Here is an 18321-nt window from a genome sequence, read left to right on the forward strand (position 1 = left end):
GACCCGCCTCCTGCTCAGAGCGACCAGCAACTGAGACCTGCCTCCTGCTCAGAGCGACTCAGCAACTGAGACCCGCCTGCTGCTCAGAGCGACTCAGCAACTGAGACCCGCCTCCTGCTCAGAGTGACTCAGCAACTGAGACCCGCCTCCTGCTGAGAGCGACTCAGCAACTGAGACCCGCCTCCTGCTCAGGGCGACTCAGCAACTGAGACCTGCCGAGTGCTCAGAGCGACTCAGCAACTGAGACCTGCCTCCTGCTCAGAGCGACTCAGCAACTGAGACCTGCCTCCTGCTCAGAGCGACTCAGCAACTGAGACCCGCCTCCTGCTCAGAGCGACTCAGCAACTGAGACCTGCCTCCTGCTCAGAGCGACTCAGCAACTGAGACCCGCCTCCTGCTCAGAGCGACTCAGCAACTGAGACCCGTCTTTTGCTCAGAGCGACTCAGCAACTGAGACCCGCCTCCTGCTCAGAGCGACTCAGCAACTGAGACCTGCCTCCTGCTCAGAGCGACTCAGCAACTGAGACCCGCCTCCTGCTCAGAGCGACTCAGCAACTGAGACCTGCCTCCTGCTCAGAGCGACTCAGCAACTGAGACCTGCCTCCTGCTCAGAGCGACTCAGCAACTGAGACCTGCCTCCTGCTCAGAGCGACTCAGCAACTGAGACCTGCCTCCTGCTCAGAGCGACTCAGCAACTGAGACCTGCCTCCTGCTCAGAGCGACTCAGCAACAGAGACCCGCCTCCTGCTCAGAGCGACTCAGCAACTGAGACCCGCCTTCTGCTCAGAGCGACTCAGCAACTGAGACCTGCCTCCTGCTCAGAGCGACTCAGCAACTGAGACCTGCCTCCTGCTCAGAGCGACTCAGCAACTGAGACCCGCCTCCTGCTCAGAGCGACTCAGCAATTGAGACCCGCCTCCTGCTCAGGGCGACTCAGCAACTGAGACCTGCCGAGTGCTCAGAGCGACTCAGCAACTGAGACCTGCCTCCTGCTCAGAGCGACTCAGCAACTGAGACCCGCCTCCTGCTCAGAGCGACTCAGCAACTGAGACCCGCCTCCTGCTCAGGGCGACTCAGCAACTGAGACCTGCCGAGTGCTCAGAGCGACTCAGCAACTGAGACCTGCCTCCTGCTCAGAGCGACTCAGCAACTGAGACCTGTCTCCTGCTCAGAGCGACTCAGCAACTGATACCCGCCTCCTGCTCAGAGCGACTCAGCAACTGAGACCCGCCTCCTGCTCAGAGCGACTCAGCAACTGAGACCTGCCTCCTGCTCAGAGCGACTCAGCAACTGAGACCTGCCTCCTGCTCAGAGCGACTCAGCAACTGAGACCTGCCTCCTGCTCAGAGCGACTCAGCAACTGAGACCCGCTTCCTGCTCAGAGCGACTCAGCAACTGAGACCCGCCTCCTGCTCAGAGCGACTCAGCAACTGAGACCCGCCTCCTGCTCAGAGTGACTCAGCAACTGAGACCTGCCTCCTGCTCAGAGCGACTCAGCAACTGAGACCCGCCTCCTGCTCAGAGCGACTCAGCAACTGAGACCTGCCTCCTGCTCAGAGCGACTCAGCAACTGAGACCTGCCTCCTGCTCAGAGCGACTCAGCAACTGAGACCCGCCTCCTGCTCAGAGCGACTCAGCAACTGAGACCTGCCTCCTGCTCAGAGCGACTCAGCAACTGAGACCTGCCTCCTGCTCAGAGCGACTCAGCAACTGAGACCCGCCTCCTGCTCAGAGCGACTCAGCAACTGAGACCCGCCTCCTGCTCAGAGCGACTCAGCAACTGAGACCCGCCTCCTGCTCAGAGCGACTCAGCAACTGAGACCCGCCTCCTGCTCAGAGCGACTCAGCAACTGAGACCCGCCTCCTGCTCAGAGCGACTCAGCAACTGAGACCTGCCTCCTGCTCAGAGCGACTCAGCAACTGAGACCCGCCTCCTGCTCAGAGCGACTCAGCAACTGAGACCCGCCTCCTGCTCAGAGCGACTCAGCAACTGAGACCTGCCTCCTGCTCAGAGCGACTCAGCAACTGAGACCCGCCTCCTGCTCAGAGCGACTCAGCAACTGAGACCCGCCTCCTGCTCAGAGCGACTCAGCAACTGAGACCCGCCTCCTGCTCAGAGCGACTCAGCAACTGAGACCCGCCTCCTGCTCAGAGCGACTCAGCAACTGAGACCCGCCTCCTGCTCAGGGCGACTCAGCAACTGAGACCCGCCGAGTGCTCAGAGCGACTCAGCAACTGAGACCTGCCTCCTGCTCAGAGCGACTCAGCAACTGAGACCCGCCTCCTGCTCAGAGCGACTCAGCAACTGAGACCCGCCTCCTGCTCAGGGCGACTCAGCAACTGAGACCTGCCTCCTGCTCAGAGCGACTCAGCAACTGAGACCTGCCTCCTGCTCAGAGCGACTCAGCAACTGAGACCTGCCTCCTGCTCAGAGCGACTCAGCAACTGAGACCCGCCTCCTGCTCAGAGCGACTCAGCAACTGAGACCCGCCTCCTGCTCAGAGCGACTCAGCAACTGAGACCCGCCTCCTGCTCAGAGCGACTCAGCAACTGAGACCTGCCTCCTGCTCAGAGCGACTCAGCAACTGAGACCTGCCTCCTGCTCAGAGCGACTCAGCAACTGAGACCCGCCTCCTGCTCAGAGCGACTCAGCAACTGAGACCCGCCTCCTGCTCAGAGCGACTCAGCAACTGAGACCCGCCTCCTGCTCAGAGCGACTCAGCAACTGAGACCCGCCTCCTGCTCAGAGCGACTCAGCAACTGAGACCCGCCTCCTGCTCAGAGCGACTCAGCAACTGAGACCTGCCGAGTGCTCAGAGCGACTCAGCAACTGAGACCTGCCGAGTGCTCAGTCAGCAACAACCAGCTGCAGGGACCCCACACTGGCACGACGTGCTCAAAACCACAACTAATACAACCTAACAAGCGAAATGTCAACAGAGAAGGAAAAAAAAGAGGGGTTGTGTGTAAAGTCGGTTTACAGACGATAATATTACGTGATAACGTCATAAGAAAACATTGATGAAAAATTGCATACTTTTTTAATTTACTAATATTAATTACAGCCCGCATTAACCTGTTTGATATTATAGAAGATTTTCTCGCATGGTGGTTGGCCGGTTCTTGCACGCTCGGCTCAGGCGGAACGTGACAATGAGTCATGCTTTTTTCGTGCGTGCAGGCGTTCATCGATTTATAAGACGTTATCACGTCAAAAAACCCTATGAACGTGGGCACCATGAACACAACTACACTGAAAACAATATCTAAACCACCCTTCAAGAAAACCAAAACTATATACGTTACGAGAATCGATCCATCAGTCCAGGAAAAAGAAATAATTGAATATGTATTTAACGACCTGAATTTATCACAAATTAAGGTGACTAAACTTAGAACCAAATATAATTCATACGCATCGTTTTGTGTTTCTGTACTTGAAAATGACTTAAACAGGAACAATAATATCGTTTTCTGACCAAGCGGCTGCATGATAAGCCCCTTCTACGGAAAACTTCATTATCAGTAATGAACATATGATCAGTAATGAAACTAACAATGAAGAACTAAACTCCCAGCTACTAGTGTGAGTGCTTCCACGTCTTCTCCGGTGCCTGGAGGAGCGCCCTGCTGCCAAAACCTGGGGAGCTGGCATTTACTACCAGACTGTCAGGGGTGGTATTCATAATTGTGTCCTCAGCAATTCCTTCGTCAATAAATTCTTATTTAAATATTTGGGTGCCATAGACATTGCTTGAGATTGAACCAAGAGTCTTGTTGAAGACCATCTTATGATAGTACCATATTTATTATCTCTGAGAGGGCATTCTCCTGTATCCTAGTCGTTGCTTGAGAACACCATCGTAGAAGCATGTTTCATAGTCGCTGAGACCTTGCTTAAGGACACGAATAAGACTGTATTTGCCAAGATCACTGCAGACATGTCTCAATGTCTCAAGCAATTGCTTGTTCAGATCGTAGTGTAGAAAATGGCTGGTTCTCGTGAACCTCGTATTTTTAAACTTATACAAATCCTGTATGAAGTGCTAAAGAAATATGTGTTTTAAATGAGTTAAGTGTTTGTTTGTGACCAGTGCTTACATTTTCAAGTGTTAAACAGACACGTTTGTTTATATATATCGATTACAGACGGAGTACAGTGGATGCGGAAGACGACAAGTTTAATGATGGTTAATAATGTACATATCCCCATCAGAAAAAAATTAATCTACATTCGTGACGCCCGGAATCCATTAATATAAATTTAAAAAGTGTGGCATTACGCTATTGATAATACATAATCTCCTTACAAATTCCTCAGAGCTTCGTACGTAATGGTTAAAGAGCTTGACTTCGGACACAAAAGCAAGGGTAATACTGTAGCAGAATTTCAAAAATTGTCACTGGCAACACTTTTTGTTTAAATTACAGGTTATTGAATACAAATATTAATAAAAAAGATAGTATTAAGTTTTTGCTTATCTAATTGTTTAAGATATTTATATATATATATATATATATATAAAACTAAGTTCATTGGTTTGGTTATTTCATACTTGGGCAGCTCACCGAGCGAGTGGACGTCTCGCCGAGCGAGTGGTTTTCTCGCCGAGCGAGTGGTCTTCTCGCCGAACGAGTGGGTTTCTTACCGAACGAGTGGGCACCTCGTAGAGCGAGTGGGCACCTCGTCGAGCGAGTGGGTTTCTCACCGAGCGAGTGGGTTTCTCACCGAGCAAATGGGCACCTCGTCGAGCGAGTGGGTTTCTCACCGAGCGAGTGGGCACCTCGTCGAGCGAGTGGGCACCTCGACGAGCGAGTGGGTTTCTCACCGAGCGAGTGGTAACCTCGTCGAGCGAGTGGGTTTCTCACCGAGCGAGTGGGCACATCGTCGAGCGAGTGGGCACCTCACGAGCGAGTGGGTTTCTCACCGAGCGAGTAGGCACCTCGTCAAGCGAGTGGGTTTCTCACCGAGTGAGTGGGCACCTCGTCGAGCGTGTAGGCACCTCGTCGAGCGAGTGGGTTTCTCACCGAGCGAGTGGGCACCTCGTCGAGCGAGTGGGTTTCTCACCGAGCGAGTGGGTTTCTCACCGAGCGAGTGGGCAATTCGTCAAGCGAGTGGGTTTCTCACCGAGCGAGTGGGCACCTCGTCGAGCGAGTGGCACCTCGACGAGCGAGTGGGTTCCTCACCGAGCGAGTGGGCACCTCGTCGAGCGAGTGGGCACCTCGTCGAGCGAGTGGGTTTCTCACCGAGCGAGTGGGCACCTCGTCGAGCGAGTGGGCACCTCGACGAGCGAGTGGGTTTCTCACCGAGCGAGTAGGCACCACGTCAAGCGAGTGGGTTTCTCACCGAGTGAGTGGGCACCTCGTCGAGCGTGTAGGCACCTCGTCGAGCGAGTGGGTTTCTCACCGAGCGAGTGGGCACCTCGTCGAGCGAGTGGGTTTCTCACCGAGCGAGTGGGTTTCTCACCGAGCGAGTGGGCAATTCGTCAAGCGAGTGGGTTTCTCACCGAGCGAGTGGGCACCTCGTCGAGCGAGTGGGCACCTCGACGAGCGAGTGGGTTCCTCACCGAGCGAGTGGGCACCTCGTCGAGCGAGTGGGCACCTCGTCGAGCGAGTGGGTTTCTCACCGAGCGAGTGGGCACCTCGTCGAGCGAGTGGGCACCTCGTCGAGCGAGTGGGCACCTCGTCGAGCGAGTGGGTTTCTCACCGAGCGAGTGGGCACATCGTCGAGCGAGTAGGCACCTCGACGAGCGAGTGGTGTTCTCACCGAGCGAGTAGACACCTCGTCGAGTGAGTGGGTTTCTCACCGAGCGAGTGGGCACATCGTCGAGCGAGTAGGCACCTCGACGAGCGAGTGGTGTTCTCACCGAGCGAGTAGACACCTCGACGAGCGAGTGGGTTTCTCACCGAGCGAGTGGGCACCTCGTCGAGCGAGTGGGTTTCTCACCGAGCAAGTGGGCACCTCGTCGAGCGAGTGGGTTTCTCACCGAGCGAGTGGGCACCTCGTCGTGCGAGTGGGTTTCTCACCGAGCGAGTGGGCACCTCGTCGAGCGAGTGGGCACCTCGTCGAGCGAGTGGGTTTCTCACCGAGCGAGTGGGCACCTCGTCGAGCGAGTGGGTTTGTCACTGAGCGAGTAGTGACCTCGTTGAGCGAGTGGGATTCTCACCGAGCGAGTGGGCACCTCGTCGAGCGAGTGGGTTTCTCACCGAGCGAGTGGGCACCTCGTCGAGCGAGTGTGCACCTCGTCGAGCGAGTGGGTTTCTCACCGAGCGAGTGGGCACCTCGTCGAGCGAGTGGGTTTCTCACCGAGCTAGTGGAAGCTCACCGAACGAGTGGGCACCTCGTCGAGCGAGTTAGTTTCTCACCGAACTAGTGGGCACCTCGCCAAGCGAGTGGGATTCTTACCGAGCGAGTGGGCACCTCGTCGAGCGAGTGGGTTTCTCACCGAGCGAGTGGGCATCTTGTCGAGGGAGTGTAATCTCACCGAACGAGTGGGCACCTCGACGAACGAGTGGGTTTCTCACCGAGCGAGTGGGCACCTCGACGAGCGAGTGGGTTTCTCACCGAACGAGTGGGCACCTCGTCGAGCGAGTGGGTTTCTCACCGAGCGAGTGGGCACCTCGTCGAGCGAGTGGGTTTCTCACCGAGCGAGTGGGCACCTCGTCGTGCGAGTGGGTTTCTCACCGAGCGAGTGGGCACCTCGTCGAGCGAGTGGGCACCTCGTCGAGCGAGTGGGTTTCTCACCGAGCGAGTGGGCACCTCGTCGAGCGAGTGGGTTTGTCACCGAGCGAGTGGTGACCTCGTTAAGCGAGTGGGATTCTCACCGAGCGAGTGGGCACCTCGTCGAGCGAGTGGGTTTCTCACCGAGCGTGTGGGCACCTCGTCGAGCGAGTGGGTTTCTCACCGAGCGAGTGGGCACCTCGTCCTGCCTGTGGGTTTCTCAACGAGCGAGTGGAAGCTCACCGAGCGAGTGGGCACCTCGTCGAGCGAGTGGGTTTCTCACCGAGCGAGTGGGCACCTCGTCGAGGGAGTGGGTTTGTCACCGAGCGAGTAGTGACCTCGTTGAGCGAGTGGGATTCTCACCGAGCGAGTGGGCACCTCGTCGAGCGAGTGGGTTTCTCACCGAGCGAGTGGGCACCTCGTCGAGCGAGTGGGCACCTCGTCGAGCGAGTGGGTTTCTCACCGAGCGAGTGGGCACCTCGTCGAGCGAGTGGGTTTCTCACCGAGCGAGTGGAAGCTCACCGAACGAGTGGGCACCTCGTCGAGCGAGTTAGTTTCTCACCGAACGAGTGGGCACCTCGCCGAGCGAGTGGGATTCTTACCGAGCGAGTGGGCACCTCGTCGAGCGAGTGGGTTTCTCACCGAGCGAGTGGGCATCTTATCGAGGGAGTGTAATCTCACCGAACGAGTGGGCACCTCGACGAACGAGTGGGTTTCTCACCGAGCGAGTGGGCACCTCGACGAGCGAGTGGGTTTCTCACCGAACGAGTGGGCACCTCGTCGAGCGAGTGGGTTTCTCACCGAGCGAGTGGGCACCTTGTCGAGCGAGTGGGTTTCTCACCGAGCGAGTGGGCACCTCGTCGAGCGAGTGGGTTTCTCACCGAGCGAGTGGGCACCTCGTCGTGCGAGTGGGTTTCTCACCGAGCGAGTGGGCACCTCGTCGAGCGAGTGGGCACCTCGTCGAGCGAGTGGATTTCTCACCGAGCGAGTGGGCACCTCGTCGAGCGAGTGGGTTTGTCACCGAGCGAGTGGTGACCTCGTTAAGCGAGTGGGATTCTCACCTAGCGAGTGGGCACCTCGTCGAGCGAGTGGGTTTCTCACCGAGCGAGTGGGCACCTCGTCGAGCGAGTGGGTTTCTCACCGAGCGAGTGGGCACCTCGTCGAGGGAGTGGAATCTCACCGAACGAGTGGGCACCTCGACGAGCGAGTGGGTTTCTCACCAAGCGAGTGGGCACCTCGACGAGCGAGTGGGTTTCTCACCGAGCGAGTGGGCACCTCGTCGAGCGAGTGGGCACCTCGTCGAGCGAGTGGGTTTCTCACCGAGCGAGTGGGCACCCCGTCGAGCGAGTGGGTTTCTCACCGAGCGAGTGGAAGCTCACCGAACGAGTGGGCACCTCGTCGAGCGAGTTAGTTTCTCACCGAACTAGTGGGCACCTCGCCGAGCGAGTGGGATTCTTACCGAGCGAGTGGGCACCTCGTCGAGCGAGTGGGTTTCTCACCGAGCGAGTGGGCATCTTGTCGAGGGAGTGTAATCTCACCGAACGAGTGGGCACCTCGACGAACGAGTGGGTTTCTCACCGAGCGAGTGGGCACCTCGACGAGCGAGTGGGTTTCTCACCGAACGAGTGGGCACCTCGTCGAGCGAGTGGGTTTCTCACCGAGCGAGTGGGCACCTCGTCGAGCGAGTGGGTTTCTCACCGAGCGAGTGGGCACCTCGTCGTGCGAGTGGGTTTCTTACCGAGCGAGTGGGCACCTCGTCGAGCGAGTGGGCACCTCGTCGAGCGAGTGGGTTTCTCACCGAGCGAGTGGGCACCTCGTCGAGCGAGTGGGTTTGTCACCGAGCGAGTGGTGACCTCGTTAAGCGAGTGGGATTCTCACCGAGCGAGTGGGCACCTCGTCGAGCGAGTGGGTTTCTCACCGAGCGTGTGGGCACCTCGTCGAGCGAGTGGGTTTCTCACCGAGCGAGTGGGCACCTCGTCGAGCCTGTGGGTTTCTCACCGAGCGAGTGGAAGCTCACCGAGCGAGTGGGCACCTCGTCGAGCGAGTGGGTTTCTCACCGAGCGAGTGGGCACCTCGTCGAGGGAGTGGGTTTGTCACCGAGCGAGTAGTGACCTCGTTGAGCGAGTGGGATTCTCACCGAGCGAGTGGGCACCTCGTCGAGCGAGTGGGTTTCTCACCGAGCGAGTGGGCACCTCGTCGAGCGAGTGGGCACCTCGTCGAGCGAGTGGGTTTCTCACCGAGCGAGTGGGCACCTCGTCGAGCGAGTGGGTTTCTCACCGAGCGAGTGGAAGCTCACCGAACGAGTGGGCACCTCGTCGAGCGAGTTAGTTTCTCACCGAACGAGTGGGCACCTCGCCGAGCGAGTGGGATTCTTACCGAGCGAGTGGGCACCTCGTCGAGCGAGTGGGTTTCTCACCGAGCGAGTGGGCATCTTATCGAGGGAGTGTAATCTCACCGAACGAGTGGGCACCTCGACGAACGAGTGGGTTTCTCACCGAGCGAGTGGGCACCTCGACGAGCGAGTGGGTTTCTCACCGAACGAGTGGGCACCTCGTCGAGCGAGTGGGTTTCTCACCGAGCGAGTGGGCACCTTGTCGAGCGAGTGGGTTTCTCACCGAGCGAGTGGGCACCTCGTCGAGCGAGTGGGTTTCTCACCGAGCGAGTGGGCACCTCGTCGTGCGAGTGGGTTTCTCACCGAGCGAGTGGGCACCTCGTCGAGCGAGTGGGCACCTCGTCGAGCGAGTGGATTTCTCACCGAGCGAGTGGGCACCTCGTCGAGCGAGTGGGTTTGTCACCGAGCGAGTGGTGACCTCGTTAAGCGAGTGGGATTCTCACCTAGCGAGTGGGCACCTCGTCGAGCGAGTGGGTTTCTCACCGAGCGAGTGGGCACCTCGTCGAGCGAGTGGGTTTCTCACCGAGCGAGTGGGCACCTCGTCGAGGGAGTGGAATCTCACCGAACGAGTGGGCACCTCGACGAGCGAGTGGGTTTCTCACCAAGCGAGTGGGCACCTCGACGAGCGAGTGGGTTTCTCACCGAGCGAGTGGGCACCTCGACGAGCGAGTGGGTTTCTCACCGAGCGAGTGGGCACCTCAACGAGCGAGTGGGTTTATCACCGAGCGAGTGGGCACCTCGTCGAGCGAGTTGGTTTCTCACCGAGCGAGTGGGCACCTCAACGAGCCAATTGGTTTCTCACCGAACGAGTGGGCACCACGCCGAGCGAGTGGGTTTCTCCCGAGCGAGTGGGCACCTCGACGAGCGAGTGGGTTTCTCACCGAGCGAGTGGGCACCTCGTCGAGCGAGTGGGTTTCTCACCGAGCGAGTGGGCACCTCGTCGAGCGAGTGGGTTTCTCACCGAGCGAGTGGAAGCTCACCGAACGAGTGGGCACCTCGTCGAGCGAGTTAGTTTCTCACCGAACGAGTGGGCACCTCGCCGAGCGAGTGGGATTCTTACCTAGCGAGTGGGCACCTCGTCGAGCGAGTGGGTTTCTCACCGAGCGAGTGGGCACCTCGTCGAGCGAGTGGGTTTCTCACCGAGCGAGTGGGTTTCTCACCGAGCGAGTGGGCACCTCGTCGAGCGAGTAGGTTTCTCACCGAGCGAGTGGAGGCTCACCGAACGAGTGGGCACCTCGTCGAGCGAGTTAGTTTCTCACCGAACGAGTGGGCACCTCGCCGAGCGAGTGGGATTCTTACCGAGCGAGTGGGCACCTCGTCGAGCGAGTGGGTTTCTCACCGAGCGAGTGGGCACCTCGTCGAGCGAGTGGGTTTCTCACCGAGCGAGTGGGCACCTCGTCGTGCTAGTGGGTTTCTCACCGAGCGAGTGGGCACCTCGTCGAGCGAGTGGGTTTCTCACCGAGCGAGTGGGCACCTCGTCGTGCGAGTGGGTTTCTCACCGAGCGAGTGGGTTTCTCACTGAGCGAGTGGGTTTCTCACCGAGCGAGTGGGCACCTCGACGAGCGAGTGGGTTTCTCACCGAGCGAGTGGGCACCTCGTCGAGCGAGTGGGCACCTCGTCGAGCGAGTTAGTTTCTCACCGAGCGAGTGGGCACCTCGTCGAGCGAGTGGGCACCTCGTCGAGCGAGTTAGTTTCTCACCGAACGAGTGGGCACCTCGTCGAGCGAGTGGGTTTCTCACCGAGCGAGTGGGTTTCTCACCGAGCGAGTGGGTTTCTCACCGAGCGAGTGGGCACCTCGTCGAGCGAGTGGGTTTCTCACCGAGCGAGTGGAAGCTCACCGAACGAGTGGGCACCTCAACGAGCCAATTGGTTTCTCACCGAACGAGTGGGCACCTCGCCGAGCGAGTGGGTTTCTTACCGAGCGAGAGGGCACCTCGTCGAGCGAGTGGGTTTCTCACCGAGCGAGTGGGCATCTTGTCGAGGGAGTGTAATCTCACCGAACGAGTGGGCACCTCGACGAGCGAGTGGGTTTCTCACCGAGCGAGTGGGCACCTCGTCGAGCGAGTGGGTTTCTCACCGAGCGAGTGGGCACCTCACCGAACGAGTGGGCACCTCGACGAGCGAGTGGGTTTCTCACCGACCGAGCGGGCACCTCGACGAGCGAGTGGGTTTCTCACCGAGCGAGTGGGCACCAAGACGAGCGAGTGGGTTTCTCACCGAGCGAGTGGGCACCTCGTCAAGCGAGTGGGTTTCTCACCGAGCGAGTGGGCACCTTGTCGAGCGAGTGGGTTTCTCACCGAGCGAGTGGGTTTCTCACCGAGCGAGTGGGTTTCTCACCGAGCGAGTGGGCACCTCGTCGTGCGAGTGGGTTTCTCACCGAGCGAGTGGAAGCTCACCGAACGAGTGGGCACCTCGTCGAGCGAGTTAGTTTCTCACCGAACGAGTGGGCACATCGTCGAGCGAGTGGGCACCTCGAAGAGCGAGTGGGTTTCTCACCGAGCGAGTAGGCACCTCGTCGAGCGAGTGGGTTTCTCACCGAGTGAGTGGGCACCTCGTCGAGCGTGTAGGCACCTCTTCGAGCGAGTGGGTTTCTCACCGAGCGAGTGGGCACCTCGTCGAGCGAGTGGGTTTCTCACCGAGCGAGTGGGCACCTCACCGAACGAGTGGGCACCTCGACGAGCGAGTGGGTTTCTCACCGACCGAGCGGGCACCTCGACGAGCGAGTGGGTTTCTCACCGAGCGAGTGGGCACCTCGTCGAGCGAGTGGGTTTCTCACCGAGCGAGTGGGTACCTCAACGAGTCAATTGGTTTCTCACCGAACGAGTGGGCACCTTGCCGAGCGAGTGGGTTTCTCACCGAGCGAGTGGGCACCTCGTCGAGCGAGTGGGTTTCTCACCGAGCGAGTGGGCACCTCGTCGAGCCTGTGGGTTTCTCACCGAGCGAGTGGAAGCTCACCGAGCGAGTGGGCACCTCGTCGAGCGAGTGGATTTCTCACCGAGCGAGTGGGCACCTCGTCGAGCGAGTGGGTTTCTCACCGAGCGAGTGGGCACCTCGTCGAGCGAGTGGGTTTCTCACCGAGCGAGTGGGCACCTCGTCGAGCGAGTGGGTTTCTCACCGAGCGAGTGGAAGCTCACCGAGCGAGTGGGAACCTCGTCGAGCGAGTGGGTTTCTCACCGAGCGAGTGGGCACCTCGTCGAGCGAGTGGGTTTCTTACCGAGCGAGTGGGCACCTCGTCGAGCCTGTGGGTTTCTCACCGAGCGAGTGGAAGCTCACCGAGCGAGTGGGCACCTCGTCGAGCGAGTGGGTTTCTCACCGAGCGAGTGGGCACCTCGTCGAGCGAGTGGGTTTCTCACCGAGCGAGTGGGCACCTCGTCGAGCGAGTGGGTTTCTCACCGAGCGAGTGGGCACCTCGTCGAGCGAGTGGGTTTCTCACCGAGCGAGTGGGCACCTCGTCGAGCGAGTGGGTTTCTCACCGAGCGAGTGGGCACCTCGTCGAGCGAGTGGGTTTCTCACCGAGCGAGTGGGCACCTCGTCGAGGGAGTGGAATCTCACCGAACGAGTGGGCACCTCGACGAGCGAGTGGGTTTCTCACCAAGCGAGTGGGCACCTCAACGAGCAAATTGGTTTCTCACCGAGCGAGTGGGCACCTCGTCAAGGGAGTGGAATCTCACCGAGCGAGTGGGCACCTCGACGAGCGAGTGGGTTTCTCACCGAGCGAGTGGGCACCTCGTCGAGCGAGTGGGTTTCTCACCAAGCGAGTGGGCACCTCAACGAGCAAATTGGTTTCTCACCGAACGAGTGGGCACCTTGCCGAGCGAGTGGGTTTCTCACCGAGCGAGTGGGCACCTCGACGAGCGAGTGGGTTTCTCACCGAGCGAGTGGGCACCTCGTCGAGCGAGTGGGTTTCTCACCGAGCGAGTGGAAGCTCACCGAATGAGTGGGCACCTCGTCGAGCGAGTGGGTTTCTCACCGAGCGAGTGGGTTTCTCACCGAACGAGTGGGCACCTCGCCGAGCGAGTGGGTTTCTCACCGAACGAGTGGGCACCTCGTAGAGCGAGTTTTCCGCCTAGTCCAGCGAGTCGAATTAAACCTGTCATCTACAGCCATTGAGACATCTAAAGGAAGAAGATCTGGGGTCAAGACGACAGCAGACTTCCTGAGCGAGTGTAAACTCACAGCGAGTGAACAACTTGTCGAGTCAGTCCAGACGAGTTGGGGTTTCACCGAGTGGTATTGTGATTTGCCATGCGAGTTGAGAGTACCATTTGTCTACAGGCAAGGAGATGTACACAGATCCAGCCTGGATCAAGGTGAGGGACGGATCTGCAGGAGCACAGGAGGGGTGAGATGATGCAGAGGGGGAGGGAGTTCGACACTACGCCCGGGTGGTTCAATTAAGAGTTGACAAGTTTTCTTTAAAGTGGCAGACCCCAAATAGGATTTAGTTGAACACGTAACCCAAGAAGTTGAAGTTACACTGACCGGCACTGCAAACACAAGCAAACCGTACGTACTGGCGTCCTGCCAGTGTGACCAAACGTGCGTGCCGTTGTACACCAACTAGTGAACTGTCAAGAACTATGCCGAGTGAGACCGCAGCAAGGGTTCAAACCTTGTACACGCCCTGCCAGAGAGCAGTGCGCAAGCGTAGAGGCACATGACGGGAAGGTGCTAGCAAGAAAAAAAATAAAAACGGTAGGGGGAAGAAGGGAAGTCCGCGTTTCGCTCGGATTCTTCAACTGATGTGTAGATGAGTCAGTTGCAATTTAATTCTGAAAAAATGTCCTCACGCATGCTGTGAACAGTCTCCACACGAGCTTTGCATACATAAAATATTGTGCAGACTTATTTCACATCCTTAGGGTAATCACAGTAATATCTTAATTATGAAGAGCATCAAAGTGCCAAGAGGAACACTACTAAGTGTTTATAAGAAAGATTTTTTCAAAGGTGTAACAAAGAAAACTTTATGCACTGGAAAAGTTTCAAAATGTGTGTCACATTAAGCAATATCAAAATGCCTAAGGCAAATGTCTCAAAAATTTCATCACATAAATTCATAGAAAAAATGCCTAGCTAAATGAGTAGGTTGATCATTAATTCTGGTTTATGCCCTCTTGTGCAATCAAAAATTAAGGAGTCTTTAAGGACACCATTACTTCATCATTTTCACCACTATCAAGAGGAAGAAAACTAAGTAACACATACAAATTTTAAAAAAATATGTTAAAAAAACAATTAAGTCATTTTCAGATGACATCAAAATATAACCAATTAACAAACTTTGTGCACAAAGCCATATAAGATAAAAAATGTGTTGGTGTAATGCTGGATCTTGCTAAGACTTTTGATAAGGTCTCACATAAAATACTTCTAGATAAATTGGATAAGGTAGGTATAAGAAGTTTGAAAAACACTTGGTCTCAAAAGTTATTTTTTGGTACCTAGGTCTCGGAGAGTAAAAGTAGATAATAAATTAGGAGACTTCCTAAAAATAAATATAGGACTCCCACAGGGCAGTATTCTTGGGCCAATTTTGTTTCTGATATAATAATTACATATAAGGCTCGAGTCTTATCTGAAATGGGACAAACATATTTCTTATCTTACAAACAAAATTCAAAAAAATTGTGCCTTGATTCAATATTATCTCTTGAAGATTATACTTTGCTATTTTTCAGTCTGTTCTGCAGTATGGCATTCTAGCCCAGGGAGGAATGAGCAAAACAATTGGACGGCTTTTATATAAAAAGAACCAAGCGCCATTTTTTACATTTTTGAGATATATCCATAACTGAATGCATGAAAAACACTAAATTCTTTTAAAAAATGGACCCAAGTGATATCTAGGCTGTGCTCCTCTCTGTGAGCACTTGAACCAACAACCATTTTGCATAGAGGTTTTATACTTTTATTTAAACTGAACCAAGTGACATTTGGCGGTTGGTTCTGTTTAAAGAAAATTTAATGTGTATTTTCTTTCTTGATTTAAAAAGAACCAAGTGATAGTACGGTGATTGTACAGTAATAATATTGTTAAATCAAACAGCTGTTGGATTCAATTTGTTTTTAATTCACTGTAGATTTTGAAATACTTGAGGATACAAAATTCTATAAGTTAATATTAGATTTGTTAATGTGTGTTTTTTTTTTTAACAAAATCATGATGTATATTGTCAAAAGGATCATACAAATGATGATGAAGACTGGGATGATAGTGTTCAAGATCCAGACTACACTCCACATTTAGATTCAGGCAATGAAGCTGAATATAGAGAGACCAAAGACATAGAGGAAAATGAAGATAATAGTAGTGTACCTGAAAATTTAGATGGAAAAACCACTCAAAATAAGAAAGTAGGTAGACCTAAAAAGGGGAGAAAACGAAAGCATGTAAGTCAAACATGTCAGTCACGGAAAAAACTAAAATACAGCAACAAACTTCATTTCGTAGTTAAAGGTACTTACTGTAGTCCCAAGAAATTCAATGATTTTAATTGCAACTGCCCCAAACGATGCAAAGACCATGTTAATATTGATTCCAGAAAAAAAAATGTTTGAGAAACTTTGGGATTTAGGATCTTATGATTGCCAGACTGCTTTCATTGCTGCACATATTCAAGAGGTAAATGTTAAAATAAATAGGTCATCATCTAACAAACGACAATACACTAGAAAATACGAACTGGATAAAGTGAATGTCTGCAGAGAAATGTTTACTCATACATTGGGAGTATCAACAAAACGAGTCAACACGTCACTGAACAAAATTCGCTCCGATTGTGTAACTGACAAGAGAGGAACTCAAAGAAAAGGTGTGCCTCGAATTTCTCCAGTTGAAATTAAAAAAATTAAGGATCACATCAACAAGTTTTCTAGGTATAAATCACACTACTGTCGGCGAGTGAGTGGTGATACAGAATACCTATCTACAGAACTTACAGAATTAAAAATGTATGAATTATACAAAGAGGAAAATGAAGGAAATAGAGCAGTAAGTTTTAGTTGCTACAGAATGATAATTCACAGAGATTTTAATATCAAACGGAAAAAGCTCAAAAAAGATACATGCAATGCATGTGACAGATTTCATGCAGCAATGCAAAACTACAACAACATTGTAAAGGAAACAATTATGAATGAGTTAAATGTGCATCAGTCAGAAGCTGAAGAAGAAAGAGATGCAATGAATCGTGATCTTAAGACTGCAAAGGAATGTGAAAATGTGGAAACGTTGTTATGACATGGAAAAAACATTGCCTCTGCCTAGAATCCCAACAAATATAATTTATTACAAGAGGCAAATATGGGTTTATAATACTGGGATAGACTCTGGGAAAGAATCCAAAAGTTTATTTTATGTTTGGGTAGAAGGCACTGCCGAAAGAGGTGCCCAAGAAGTGGGTTCCAGCTTGCGAAAGCATATTGTTACTCATGTCGGAAGGAATGTCACAGAAATAATTTTGTGGTCTGACTCGTGTGGGGGCCAGGAGAGGAATATCAAAATGGAACTAATGATGAACACATTGTTTGGTGATCTAAACTCACTGAATTCTGTGACACTTACCTCCCGAATGATTCTGATTTTGGCGATGTGGAATCTGCCCTAAAACAACAACAGCGACTATATACTTTGGAGGACTACATAAAGGTAATGGAAGGATGCAGTAAAAAGAGAAAATTTGTTGTGACACAAATGCAGAATGACGACTTTAAAGGGACCAGTGAAATAGAGAAAGAGATCACCAACAGGAAGATTGACACAGAAGGAAATAAAATTAACTGGCTCACAGTTCGTCAAATAAAAATTGGAGAGATGTAAACCACAAGTTCTTCAGAAGAAGACCAGCCATTCTCAAGAAACTTTCATTGATGTTAACATTAACAAAAACAAGCGACGAGGGAGACCCTCATATGTATTTCAATCATCTAAATTAATTTCGCTGTGGCCTGAAGGAAAGCCTATAAGTAAGGAAAAGCTTAAGGATATTAAATCTATTCGTCATATTATACCTCAAGGAGTCTGGCAATTTTATCAGAAATTTCAGTCAAGTACAGAGGTTGAAGATGACATAAATGGCTTTGGGAATAATGCAGACTTCACAATGGAAGATGAATAATAAATTGCTTATGTTTTATGCTGAAATGTGTAAGTAATAGTTTCTCGTAACCAACTGACTTTTAAGAACATTTTTGTGATTTATTTGTCATCTCATATGGTATAAGTTATGCTTTCAGGGTATCTGGCATTTTTAACACAAAGCTTATATCCGACAGATGAAGAACACTTGCCAGATTGTTTTAAGACTGATTATGTAGATTTGCAATGGACAATTACTGAACGATGGGTATTAAGGTACGTAATTAAAATGGTGTATTATTTGTTTGTTTGACAACGTGACCATGGCATTCATGTTCCATTATAGGTACATGGTTCTTTTTAAAGAAACTCTACTTTATTTTATTCAAAGAGAACCAACAGCCATTTTTACTGATTAAACTATGATAGGAAGAGAATTCACAATGTTATGCATAATAATAAAGCAGCTTATTAAACATGTTAAAATATTTTACAGTGATTTTTTTATGTAGATGTTTCATTATTTTTTTGACATATCGATACTTTGAACAGTCTTTTCTCAGTTGTGACTAAATGGCGCTTGGTTCCATTTATATAAAAGTCGTCCAATTATCACAATTCAAAAACTTAATTCTTCTAGTTTATACAACAATTTCACAGAGATCATTAGAATTTTTGCTTCCAAAAATGTAGTTATTCTTCTTGAAAACTTAAAAACAAACAATTATTTTCATATAAATAATTATGTTGGCTTAATAACTTAACTGTTAAAGATATTTATTTAATATTTAAGTAAGGTGTAATATTCTATAGTACCAATATTATGTACTTATTCTTTAACTATTTTTAATTTTATATTTTTTCTGAAACAATGTTATACTTTATTTTGTATTTAAGTTGAATGCTCTTTTTTTTTACTTTTTCTTTAAAAAACAAAATGTAAGATTTCTTGTCTTTATTTGTTTATTTTTACAATTTATAAAATGCTCACATTAGTCAAAATACTGCACGTCTATTGAAGTGACTACATGCACTCATACACAAGCTTGTTTCTGTGAGTGATAGATTTCATGTTTATTTTAATGAATTGTAGTCAACGTGTAATAAAAAATAGGAAAAATACATTTG

This window comes from Bacillus rossius, chromosome 3 (assembly GCF_032445375.1).
Source record: "Bacillus rossius redtenbacheri isolate Brsri chromosome 3, Brsri_v3, whole genome shotgun sequence".
NCBI classification, from domain to species: Eukaryota; Metazoa; Arthropoda; class Insecta; order Phasmatodea; family Bacillidae; genus Bacillus; species Bacillus rossius.